This window comes from Pongo pygmaeus, chromosome X, assembly GCF_028885625.2.
Source record: "Pongo pygmaeus isolate AG05252 chromosome X, NHGRI_mPonPyg2-v2.0_pri, whole genome shotgun sequence".
In the NCBI taxonomy this organism is placed as follows: Eukaryota; Metazoa; Chordata; class Mammalia; order Primates; family Hominidae; genus Pongo; species Pongo pygmaeus.
This window is the reverse complement of record NC_072396.2, coordinates 8,938,942-8,953,317: the sequence shown is the minus strand read 5'-3', so window position 1 is coordinate 8,953,317 and position 14,376 is coordinate 8,938,942.

Here is a 14,376-nt window from a genome sequence, read left to right as displayed (position 1 = left end):
AAGTCCTGACTAGCAAAGGTGGTCTTGTTATGCAGATGAAACCTCCCAGGTCGCAGCCTTTAGAGAGAATAGATGGTGACTGTTTCTTTCAGACCTTAAAGGTGTCAGGCTTTTAGTTAATTTTTCCTAGATCCAGACATGGGGGCAGGGAGTGCGTGTCAGAGAAAGCCTGGCTGCAGCAATGCATCAATGCAGATTTTCTCTACACCTACAGATGCAAATTTCCCCAACAAAAGACAGCTTTGTAGAGCTGTTATTTGCAGGTCCTCTAAACAGCCATCTCTAAATATGTCAAAGAAGGGTTATTTGGGGGTGAAATATTTTGATTTCTTTCAATGGCTGCTGCTGCCACCCTACAGCATGAGCACCCATGCCAGTGGCCCCAGGCTTGACTCTCCCTAGTCCCTGAGGCCTGAATTTCCTGGGAGTTTTCCTGGGAGTTCTTATCCACTCATTGTCTGAGGCTTCACCCAGCCAATCAGCTGCACAGCTTGGGCACCTCACGCTGGTCTCCAACCTCCATTCTTCATCAAAGATCAGAGAGGCTGGGGCTACTGACCCAGAGATCGGGCTTGAAGGCTGCAGTAAGAATCCAACTTCCGTCACCTTCTTTTACTTCTTGAGCTACACCACAGGGTAAACAGGTTCTTAGGGCCAGTGGAGTGTCCTGGCAGGGACTGAAAACCCAAGAAATATTTTTAGTATTGTTTCCATTGGGGAGGTATTTTTTTACACAAATGAGTCCTGAGAATACAGCTTTGTTGTAAATTGGAGATAACTTTTACATATACCACCCATTGATGGAGCCTGGTATCAAAGGAGAAAAAGCTGTAGGGGATACAAGAAAAAAAATTTTTTTTTTTTTTTTTTTTTTTTTTTTTTGAGACGGAGTCTTGCTCTGTCGCCCAGGCTGGAGTGCAGTGGCGCAAACTCGGCTCACTGCAAGCTCCGCCTACCAGGTTCACGCCATTCTCATGCCTCAGCCTTCTGAGTAGCTGGGGCTACAGGCGCCCACCACAACGTCCGGTTAATTTTTTGTATTTTTAGTAGAGACGGGGTTTCACCGTGTTAGCCAGGATGGTCTCGATCTCCTGACCTCGTGATCCGCCTGCCTCGGCCTCCCAAAGTGCTGGGATTACAGGCGTGAGCCACCACACCCGGCCAAGAAAAATTTTTAAAAAGAGTAAGAGGCCAGGCATGATGGCTCACACCTGCAATCCCAGCACTTTGGGAGGCTGAGGCGGGAGGATCACTTGGTGCCCACCTGGGCAACATAAAGAGACCCCATCTCTGCAAAAAAAATGGAAAATTAGCTGGACATGGTAGTGCACACCTGTAGTCCCAGCTACTTGGGTGGCTGAGGCAGGAGAATCGCTTGAGCTCACCAGGTATTGGCTGCAGTGAGCTATGATCACATGATTGAGCTCCAGCCTGGATGACAGAATGAGACCCTGTCTAAAAAAAAAAATAAAAATAAAAATTGTGCCCTCTCTTGTGCAGAAACACAGAGAGTGTGCCTGCCTATCCTTTATCTGCCTTGGTATTCCCACCCAAAGTAAGGATTTTGCCACTCACTTCATGGTTACTGTGAAGACGGTCATGTAACGGTGCTTGTAAAAATCCGTGTGTATGTGTGTGTGTGTGTGTGTCTAAAAATGTCAGATCGAAGACACCAAAAGCAATCACAACAAAAACAAAAATTGGCAAATAGGATCTAATTAAACTTCAGAGCTTCTTCATAGCAAAAGAAACTGTCAACAGAGTAAATAGACAAACTAGAGAATGGGAGAAAATATTTGCAAATTATGCATCTAACAAAGGTCTTATATCCAGCATCCAGCACTGATAAGGAACTTAAACACATATACAAGAAAAAAATCTCATTAAAAAGCGGGCAAAGGACATGAACAGACACTTTTCCAAAGAAGACATACATATGGCCAACAAGCATATAAAACAAAGCCCAATATCACTGATCATTAGAGAAATGCAAATCAAAACCACAATGAAATATCATCTCACACCAGGCAGAATGGGTATTTTATTAAAAAGAAAAAAATAGCAGGTACTGGCAAGGTTGCAGAGAAAAGGGAATACTTATACACTGTTGGTGGGGGTGTAAATTAGTTCAACCATTGTGAACAGCAGTGTGGCAATTCCTCAAAGAGCTGAAAGCAGAAATACCATTTGACCCAGCAATCCCATTACTGGATATATTCCCAAAGAAATATACATCATTCTACCATAAAGACACATGCATGCAAATGTTCATTACAGCACTATTCACAATCACAAAAACATAGAATCAACCTACATGCTCATCACTGGTAGACTGTATAAAGAAAATATGGTACATACACACCATGGAATACTATACAGCCACAAAAAAAGAAAAAGATAATCTCCTTTGCAGGAACATAGATGGAGCTGGAGGCCATTATCCTTAGGAAACCAACACAGGAACAGAAAAGCCAATACCACAAGTTCTCACTTATAAGTGGGAGCTAAATGATGAGAACACATGAACACAAAGAGGGAAACAACAGATACTGGGACCTACTTGAGGGTGGAAGGTGGGAGGAGGGAGAGGATCAGGAAAAAATAACTAATGAGTACTAGGCTTAGTACCTGGGTGATGGAATAATCTGTACAACAAACCTCTGTGACAAGAGTTTACCCATATAACAAACTTGCACATGTACCCCTGAGCCTAAAATAAAAGTTAAAAGAAGAAAAAGAAAATTGAATTAATCATATAAAAAAATTAAAATGCCAAATCACTAAGGTGGGGGGGGTGGAAGGTTTGTAATTCCTAAAACAATTTAGAGCAACTAATAGAAAATTGAGTTGGTTGTATTTGTACCAACACTTCTTGATATTCAATCCCTGGCAGTGATGGAATGAAATTTAGAATAAGATGAGGAAAGTGAGCCATTTATGTAAGATCTGTGTAATAGAAGGTTCTAATCTACAGAGAACACAGTAAGAAGAATTTGGAAAAGCAAAATCTAAGAATGGAAACAAAATAGAATTAAGAGGGCATTTAGAAAGTAAGGCAAATAAATAATAAGATAAGGGTGGGGAGAGAAGGAGAGACCGTGAAACCAAAGACATAAGTACTGAAGACTACAGTTCTTTTGCATCATAACTAAGGGCCAGAGGTCTGGTTTAGATGCCACAGAAAATTTTGAAATGGGAACACTGTAGAGTAAATGTTACTGAGTAAATATTACATATATTCTATGTATGACATTGAAGTAGTTGGGAGAACTAGAACTGATAAGGAACAATGTGGAGTCCAGGGCTCCCTGTGTTTTGTGAAATTTAAATTCAAATCCAAGCCTTATGTCATTTGCCAATCTTCTTTAAAGGAGTCTCTCCCTCTCTCTTTTTCTTTCTTTTTTTTTTTTTTTTTACTTTGTATTTTGAGAAAATTTCAGATTCACATGCAATTGTAAGAAATAATAGAGATTATGAACTATCCTGAGCCCTTCATTTAGTTTCCCACAATGGTGACATCTTTCAAAACTACAGTATAGTATCACAACCAGGAAATTGACATTGATACAAACCATATCCTTTATTCAGATCTCATAGGTTTTATATACACACAGTTCTGTGCGTGTGTGGGTGTTTGTATGTACTTGGTTCTATTCAATTTTACACGCCAATTATTTGCAATCTGTTTACACAATGAGTCATTGTGTTTTAAGTAGATAAACATCTAAGGGACACACAATGACTTAAAGAAATTAGTTTTAAGGAGGTATGGCATATTTTTGCACATTTCCCTAGGGCTGAGTGCAATGTACTTTGTGCTGCTTTTAACTTTAACATTCTAGGAATGATCGACTCAATATGCATGTGATGCCATCTTCAATTTCTGTCAGTGAATTGTTTTCATAAAGTGGCTGAGCACATAACAAGTCTGTTTAGAAAAATCCATCTTGTCCAAGGAAACAAAATATTTGAGTACGTAAAAATCTATAGATTTGAAAAATCATTTCACTGAGAGAAATCCTGGTGCACATTTATAGTCTAGACGTGGATTTCAGAAAAGAAAAAGAGCAGTGAAATCCTTTATTGGCTAGAAAACTAAAGATGGCCCAAAGTAGAAAGAATAATCGAGTTTCAGGTTAAGGTAATACTTAAAGATTGAGTTTTGCACAATTGACTCTGATTATTAGCATGACTCTGACCTGGGTCAGAGGCTTTCAAAACTGGCTGCCTATTAGAACTCCCAGGGGAGCTTTTAAGAAGTCCAGTGTCCTCTGGCACCTAAAGATCAGGAGAGAAGTATGGACATTGCACATTAGTGCTAGTTTAAATGGTCCCCAGGTGATTCTAATATGTGCCCAGTGCCGCAAACCACTCTTCCAGACCCTGAGAAGCTATTGAATGATAAATGTTAGAAACATTCCTGCTTGCAGAGCTGAAGAAGCAAAAAGTCATATTGAAGCATCGCATTTTTATCTCAGTGCACCAGAATATACTGAAGTTTTTCTCCTCAAATTCCCTGGATTAAGTTATATATAAAGACGTAGATGCAGATATGAAAATGCATGCAAACACATACACATGTAGATAAATATAGGTAGAGCTATCACAGGCGTCTTCCTTTCAATCTTCTTTTGAGTATAATTGGGAATTTATCCTGAGAAATACTGATAAAATATAGGGCTAGGCAAATATAATTTGGGATGCTGTCGAGTGTTATTAGTAGAAACGACTTCTCTTTTCCGAGCCTTGTGAAATAGCTTTCAAGGGGCAGCTGGTAGTGATTTAAGGGCAGTCACAGAGACAGCCAATTAGCATTGATCAGTCATTATACTTATAGCACCAGACTATCGTGCAATACAAAACTGATGCCGACTTGACCTTTTCATCCCCTATATTCCCTTCCCCATCTCAAACAGCAGCCAATCATATGCAATTGGCTTCATTATGAATAATGGGAAGCATCTTACATTCCTTTGTAGGGTGGTCCACCTCGGTATGGCACAGGATGGTTCACAAGGCCCTGCCTGTAGCTTTTTGTAGTTTACTTGAGAGACCACTAATAGAATTAGCCTCTACAGCTAACATTTACTGAGGAACCACTAATTGTAAGGTACACTAAGTGTATTACTGACATTCCTTCATTCATTTCTACAGCCACCCTATGGCTGGCCATATTTTAAAGCTGAGGACAGTGAGGCAAAGATGATTTAAACCAGTAGCCCAGGCTGGGCGCAGTGGCTCACGCCTGTAATCCCAGCCCTTTGGGAGGCCGAGGCAGGTGGATCACCTGAGGTCAGGAGTTCGAGACCAGCCTGGCCAACATGGTGAAACCCCCTCTCTACTAAAAATACAAAAATTAGCCGGGCATAGTGGCGTGGCCTGTAATCCCAGCTACTAGGGAAGCGGAGGCAGGAGAATCCCTTGAACCCAGGAGGCGGAGGTTGCAGTGAGCCAAGATCGCACCACTGCAGACTGGGTGACAGAGCGAGACTCCATCCAAAAAAAAAAAAAAAAAAAATAGCCCAAAGTCATATAGCTACCGAGTGGCAGAGCCTGAAAATAATCCCAGGCCATTGAGTTCCAGTGTCCTTGTAGTTAACCACTAATCTTTTCTGCCTGTCAGACTGTCCTCCCATAAGGGCAAGCTGCAAAAGATACTACATAGCTTGTAGCAAGTAAGCACATGGTTTTATATATGTGTATATAAATGTATGGGTAAATATGCACATGTGTATGAAATACTCTGTATATATGCATAGACTATATATGTGTGAAATACGCTGTACTACTGCATGAAATACCATTTATATGCAGAGTACTATGTATTATATATATGCACGAGATACTATATATATTGGAATATTATATATCATAAAATATGTTTTATGTGTGTATAAATACTGTGTATATATGTATGGAATACTATGCATATAAGTATGAAATTTGATATACATATGAAATGTATATGATAGTAAATGTATGGGATACTAAATATATTATCTATGTAGAGGTGGAAAGCAAGTTAAATGTCAATGTGACTTGATATGTTCGAGGTTTTTTTTTTGTTCCGTTTTGTTTTTGTTTTTTGAGCTACACTTTACTGATTCCATCAGAATCTGAACAGCGGGATGTTCTGAAAGATTTTGAATTGATTCTAATATGCGCCTGGAGAGACAATCACTACCATGTGTAGTTGTCCAGACTCTCCGTGCAGAACTGAAGACTTGCAATTTGGCTGCGCCTAACTTTCTTGCAAGACTCCTTAGGTTTGACCACTGATGTATATTAATGGATATAGCTAACCCTGAAGTTCTTTTACAAAAGCTATTCCTTTTTTCTCTCCTCTCTTCCTTCTCTAGGTAATGGGATAATTTATAATCATTTTCATTTTACAAAGGATATTAACCCTACTTTTTAATTTCAGAGTAAATTTTGAAAACATCAGGAGACACACTTTTCAGGACTTTGTCAAAGACTTGACAACAATTATTCTATATAGTCATCAGTTTTGTTTGCAGTGATTCACCACCCTGGGGTTTGCAAATATTGGCATTTTTCCCATGTGTGATAACTTCCAGGCAAATAGCCAATCGAATGATGAATTTGTAATGCTAAATGTTTTAAGAAGATAATTAAAAAGAAACCCCTTTTGTAGGTTTGCTATGATGAAATATTCCAGGTTTTGATAAAATAAAAGTGGTGAGGTTAGATTTGGCTCAATCCCATGCTTTCGAGTGCAAAATGTCTGCCAAGTCAAATTAGGCTATAAATTGAAGAGGCATGTTGTGGGTATTTTTCATGGGCAAATGTTTCCCAATATTCTTACCACATTTTGTATAGAAATAAGTGATTATCGAATGAACTATCTCAAATGTGAAATATATATATATAAAATTATTCTCAACATAAGAAATGTTTATTGACTGAGTAGTTTGAAGACATGCTATTATTGTTTTTCCACATGAAGATAATTTTCTGTTTCCCCAAATTAATCGCATGCCATGGTTTAACACAATAATTATTTACTACTAAAGTATTCCCAAAGGTAGTCGGGTTAGAGGTAAGAGTTGATAAAAGGCACCCCAGTATTCCCATACCAGCCATGCAAAGCATTTTGATGCCTTCCTTATTATCAAATCCATTTACCACACTTCCTTCAACCAAAACATCTGGGTTTGTGACTCAGGTTTCAAGCTTGAGAGAAGATGCCAATGAGTTGTCATGCCCCACCCCACATTATCAAAGAGACTTTCCCCTAGCATTCTAACAGAAGTGTTACCAAACCCAAGCCAAAGCCCAATTCTGTGCACACGCCAGGATTTGCAAATCCCAGCCCTACAGCTGTCTCCAAAGCGCAGGTGTGGGTGCTTCACCACTGTGCAGATAGCGACGTCTTTGTACCTTCATCTCTGTTCCTTTACAGGTGCTGTATTGTCATTTGGACAAATGTCAGCTTTCTCCAGCAAGGCCCAAAGCCAAAACATCAGCTTCATTCAGTTGCTGACAACCACAGCACCTATGCCAAGTGAAGAAGACGCTGAGGAGTCACATAGGGAGTGGATTCTGAGTCCTGCCAAGGTGCTTGGCATCTCACAGAGGCCGAAAGCAACCCCACTGTGTAACATGAGAACAGCTTAAATCAACATACATTTCACAGTACCAAAAACACAATGGAGAACTTAAAATGCATATTTTTAGGGAGATGGATGACATGCCCTGGAAGTCTCTGTGGAGTCTATACAGTCTTTTGCATGACTTTTTACTGGCTTAAGAAATCACTTGCTAGGCTTGCTTTTTGTTGTAGGGTTATTGTCTTTTCTCCCCCACCCCAACCCCCAACAGGACATTTAGGACTCGGCTCCAAGGGAGCTCTCTTTATGTGTGTCCAGGATCCTTAGGCTGGGAGGCTTTAGTCACAGGAAACAAAGCCTGAGCTTTGGGGCTCAGAGGGGGCCTTCTTCTCACTTCTGCCGTAAGGGAGGAGACTTATCTGAGCCCATAAGCAAAGCTTTGCCAACCTAGGGATGCACTTAGGGCCTACCACTGTTGATGAAAAGAGTCCAGCTCTGTAAAATATTTGAAGAAATTTAATCTGAACCAAATATGAGTGACCAAGGTCTATGACACAGCCCTCAGGAGACCCTGAGAACACGTGCCCAGGGTGGTCAGGCCACAACTATGCAACTAGGTTTTATGCATTTTAGGGGGACATAAGACATAAATCAATCCATGTAAGATGTACATTGTTTCCATTTGGAAAGGTGGGACAACTGGAAGTGGAGGGCTGGGGGTGGGTCCAGGTTATAGGCAGATGCAAAGATTTTCTGACTGGCAGTTGGTTAAAAGAGTTTGTCTAAAGACCTGGAATCAATAGAAAGGAAATGTCCGGGTTAAGATAAGAAGCTGCAGTGAGCTATGATTGCACCACTGCACTCTAGCCTGGGCAACAGAGTGAGACCCTTTGTCAAAAAAAAGAGAGAGAGAGAGAGAAGGGGTTGTGGAGACCAAGGTTCCTATTATGCAGATGAAGCCTCCAGGTAGCAGGCATCAGAGAGAGTAGATTGTAAATGTTAGTAAATGTTTCTTATCAGACTTAGAAAGGTGTCAACTTCTTAGTTGATTCTCTGCTGGATCAGGAGAAAGACCTTGAAAAGGGAAAGGGATTCTCTATAGAATGTAGATCTTCCCCAGGAGACAACTTTGCATGGCTATTTCAAGATATGGCAAATAAACACATTTGGGGTTAAAATACTTGGATTTCCTTTCTTATCTGTCATGTGATGCTATGCGAGTCAGGTTGGAAAGCAGGCCATGTTATATAGGGTTAAACAAAACCCCTCTGATGAGACGTTAAGGTTTGTAGGGTGGAATCTTTAGGCCCCTTAGATAGGAATTTGGGCAAAAGACGAAAAAAGGTCAAAGTTCAGTCCTCACCACCATGCTTATTGATGAGTGGTTGACTGGCTGGGGATTGTAGGTGGAATGACTGATGCATATTTAATCTGAAGGCCCAGCTTACTAAAAATTCAGCTGGCAGTCAGGGCCATGGGGGTAAATCTGGAAATAGAGCTTGGCATCCAATCCTATAACAATTCCCCAAGTGACACTTTTAGGAAGTCAGAGTCCATGCGTCTCCATTAGTGTCTAGTGTATCACTCCATTTATAATCTGTATGGACTCCCTCTTAACTTTCTTAAGAATGAATGTTTTCAACAATTTTGCTACAGGTAGTTAGCCAGGCATGAGTGTGGCGGGAGAGTGCTTCCCATCAGGAATGTCAGGCAACCATCAGGTGATGGTTGGGCAGTGATCACAATGCCTCTCTTAAAATGATAATTGGAAGCCAGCACCCCGCCATGGAGAGACCACTTCCTGATAATTCACAGTTGTCACACTAAAGTGATAATTGATCGCAGGCCCCAGGGATAGGCAATTTGCCAAAGAGTTGAGGTTGGTAATCAGCAGCTTCCAATAAAATCTCAGGAGCTGGGAGTGAGTTTGGGCATTCTCCTTAGGAGACAAAATGGCAGAATATGACCTTCTGGGGGCATTCCACTGGAAAAGGGAAGAAAGCCTCAGGTGGGCATGCCCACAACTTCCTAAACACACTGCACATGCTCACCTCCCAAGGCAAGTATGTGCGTGGCTCACCCTTAAGGAAGAATGAGGGAAACGGGGTGCAAGATGCCAGAAGGCCAGCAAATAAAGTCCTAGAGTCAAGGTTAAACCGGGCACTTGTTCTGCAAGTCACCCGCTTGGATCTCTTCTAAGTGTACTTTTCTTTCTTTCCTGCTCTAAAGCTTTTTAATAAACTTCCATTCCTTCTCTGAAACTTGCCTCAGTCTCTTTTTCTGCCTTATGCCCCTCAGTTGAATTTCTTCTTTCTTCTGAGGAGGCAAGAATTGAGGTTGCCGCTGTTAAAGCAAACTAAATATGACGTGAGAAGGACTTGGTACTTCTATATTTCCGTCCTTGTGGATGAACTGCAACCTAACTTAGTAGGTCAACAAGATTGAAAACCTAACTTAGGAGTATGCACCTGTAACAATAGCTGAGTCTTGGCCAATCCCCCAGCGGCCATACTTCAACCACTTACAGACTGTTAAGTGCTCTAAGTGTGTTCAAATAAGGCAAACACCGAGCTGTAACCAATCCAGTTATTTTTGTATCTCACTTCTGATTTCTGTACGTTGCTTCCCTTTTTTGTCTATAAGTTGGTTCTGATCACAGGGCATCCCTGAAGACTCATTCATTGCTCAATTAAACTCCTTTAAATTTAATTTGGCTGAAGTTTTTATTTTAACACATCAGACCCATCAGTAGTTTGGATATTTGCCACCCCCTAACATCTTCATGCTCTTCTAGATTTTTCTATGCCAAGAATGGCATTGTAGAGGATTTTTGCAGCTACTTCTCGCTTTCTCTTTTCATTTTTTTTAATTGCAGCAAAACATTTGGTAGTTGACATGCTATACACTTTATTCAAGGACAGCCAATGTCCTTGATTCAATAAGCCCAGAAAGCCTGAGGGATTTGAGGCCAGTGCTGGGGAATCCAGGTCTGTGAGATTTTCCTGGGATTCGATGAGGATCTGAGCAGATTCTCTGAACCTGTTTCAGCCACATTAATGTTGGTCATTGAAAACTTTCCTTCACTTCATTTTGCTCGTTAATAGTGTTATCCAGAATTGAGTAGTAAGTCAATTCCAGAAAAGGCTGTGGATAGCAGAGAAATATGATTTAGAATAGTAGAATTGCAGGGTCATGGGTAGAATATAAATGCAGGAAGAAAAAGCTAGCTCAGGCCTGGCGAGGTGGCTCAAGCCTGTAATCCCAGCACTTTGGGAGGCCGAGGCAGGTGGATCACGAGGTCAGGAGATCGAGACCATCCTGGCTAACACGGTGAAACCCCGTCTCTACTAAAAATACAAAAATTTAGCCGGGCATAGTGGCGAGTGCCTGCAGTCCCAGGTACTCGGGAGGCTGAGGCAGGAGAATGGCGTGAACCCGGGAGGCGGAGCTTGCAGTGAGCCAAGATTGTGCCACTGCACTCCAGCCTGGGCGACAGAGCCAGACTCCGTCTCAAAAAAAAAAAAAGAAAAAGAAAAAAAAAGAAAAAGCTAGCTCAAAAAAGGAGAGATCACACAAAAGTTTTTAAAAAGGGAGACATAAAATTGTGTTCATATTTGATACTTAAATTATTTTATTTTTTAAAATTTTTAATTGTTATGGGTACATCATAGGTGAATATGTTTATGGGGTACATGTGATGTTTTGATATGGGCATGCAATGTGTAACAATCAAACCAGGGTAATCCGGGTACCCATCGCCTCAAGCATTAATCCTTTCTTTGTGATAGGAATATTCCAATTCCTATCTCTTAGTTATTTAAAAATATACAAGGAATTATTGTTGACATAGTCACCCTGTTGTGCTATCAAATACTAGCTCTTATTCCTTCTATCTTATTCCTTTTATCTTTTGCCCCCTTTAATCATTCCAAATTATCCCCACCCCCCACGCCCACTCCCCTTCCCAGCCTTTGCTAACCATCCTTCTTCTCCCTATCTTTAGGAGTTCCATTGTTTTAATTTTTAGCTTCCACATGTGAGAACATGCAAAATTTGTCTTTCTGTGCCTGGCTTATTTCATTTAATGTAAATGTCCTCAAGTTCCATCCATGTTGTTGTAAATGATAGGATCTCATTCTTTTTTGTTAATTCTTAATTTTTGCGGGTACATCATAGGTGTATATATTTATGGGGTACATAAGAGGTTTTGATACAGGCATGCAACGTGTAATAATCATATTATGTAAAATGGGGCATTCATCCTCTCAAGCATTTATCCCTTGTGTTACAAACAATCCAATTATACTCTTTTAGTTATTTTAAAATGTACAATTAAATTATTATTGACTATAGTCACCCTGTTGTGCTATTAAATACTAGATCTTATTCATTCTTTTAAACTATTTTTTGTACATATTGAAAATCCTCACTCCCCTCACACCCCCCAACTACCCTTCCTAGCTTCTGGTAACGATCCTTCTACTCTCTATCTCCATGAGTTCAATTGTCTTAATTTTTAGCTCCAACAAATAAGTCAGAACATGAGAAGCTTGTCTTTCCGTGCCTGGCTTATTTCACTTAATATAGTGACCTTCAGTTTCATCCACATTGTTGCAAATGACAGGATCTCACTCTTTTTAAAGGCTGAATAGTACTCCATTGTGTATAGGTATCACTTTTTTTTTTTAGATGGAGTCTCGCTGTGTCACCCAGTCTGGAGTGCAGTGGCGTGATCTCGGCTCACTGCAAGCTCCACCTCCCAGGTTCACGCCATTCTCCTGCCTCAGCTTCCTGAGTAGCTGGGACTACAGGCGCCCGCCACCACGCCCGGCTAATTTTTTTTGTGTTTTTAGTAGAGACAGGGTTTCACCATGTTAGCCAGGATGGTTTCAATCTCCTGACCTCGTGATCCACCTGCCTCAGCCTCCCAAAGTGCTGGGATTACAGGCATGAGCCACCACGCCTGGCCTATAGGTATCACATTTTCTTTATCCATTCATCTATTGATGCACACTTAGGCTGCTTCCTTATCTTGGCTATCATGAGTAGTGTTGCAATAAACTTCAGAGTGCAAACATCTCCTCAACATACTGATTTCCTTTCTTTTGCATATATTCACAACAGTGGGATTGCTGGATCATATGGTAGTTGTATTTTTAGTTTTTTGAAGAACCTCCATACTGTTCTCCATAGTGGGTGTTCAATACTTTTAATAAAACGGTGGGATGAGATACTGTCTGAAAAGAAATAGTCCTTGACTTACCAAGACTGGATATGGGGCTCGTAGGTGATAGATACAACTATGATAAAACCCAGGAGTAGTGTGTACTGTCTGATGGGTGAGAACTTAAAAGTAGGGAGCCCAAGGTGATCTACATCATTTGCAGCTTCATTACCACATGCAGCAAAGACAATGATTTTAATTACATTATGAGTGCTAATATCTGTTTCCTAACACTGCAGTAACAAATCACCACTAACAGTGAGTTAACACAACACAAGTTTATGATCTCACATTTCTGAACACAGTCTGACAAGCTCACCTGGCAGGGCTGCCCTCCCTTTGGAGGCTTAAGGGGAAATTCCATTTCTTTGATTTTTCCAGCTTGTAGAGGCGACCTGCTCTCCTTGGCTCAAGGAGCCTCCTCCATCTTCCAAGCCAACTTGACAGGTTGAGTCCTTCTTATACTGAATCATTCTGATCTTTCCTTCTGCCTCCCTCTTCCACTTTTAAGGCTTTTTGTGATTACAATGGGCCCACCCAAATACTCTGGAATAATTTCCCTACTGTAAAGTCAGCTCATTAGCTACTTGAATTCCATTTGCAACCTTAACTCACTATTATCATAAGTCTGCACTTGTACATTGGTTTCATCCTAAATAATGGATACTTTTGTTTAACTCATACTGACTCCTCCTGCACAGAACAAAAAAGTATCTAGGTGCCAGAAGATCCATACTTATGTCTAATTCCCCAAAGTTGCTCTGGGAAATGCCTTCTTTCAAACAACAAATTCTAATTAATAGTGTCTCTGTGTGTATCCAATATTCTTGTTGATACCTTACAGGATCATAATATTAATGACAGAAATCCTAACACAAACAAGAGCTAATATTCCTTATCGGGGGACCTGCCCCGCTAGTCACGTAGGTTCTTTTCTATTTTCCCTAAGCGTTGGCCAGTTTGAGAAATAAAGGGACAGAGTACAAAAGAGAGAAATTTTAAAGCTGGGCGTCCGGGGGAGACATCACATGTTGGTAGGTTCCGTGATGCCCCACAAGCTGTAAAACCAGCAAGTTTTTATTAGGGACTTTCAAAAGGGGAGGGAGTGTGCAAATAGGTGTGGGTCACAGAGATCACGTGCTTCACAAGGTAATAGAATATCACAAGGCAAATGGAGGCAGGGCGAGATCACAGGACCACAGGACCGGGGCGAAATTAAAATTGCTAATGAAGTTTCGGGCACCATTGTCATTGATAACATCTTATCAGGAGACAGGATTTTGAGAGCAACCGGTCTGACTAAAATTTGTTAGGCTGGAATTTTTTCTTCCTAATAAGCCTGGGAGTGCTATGGGAGACTGGGGTCTATTTCACCCCTGCAGTCTACAGACCATAAAAGACGACCACATCCGGGGGGGCCGTCTATAGACCTACCCCCAGGCACGTATTCTCTTTCCCAGGGATGTTCCTTGCTGAGAAAAAGAATTCAGCGATATTTCTCCCATTTGCTTTTGAAAGAAGAGAAATATGGCTCTGTTCCGCCCGGCTCACCGGCGGTCAGAGTTTAAGGTTATCACTCTT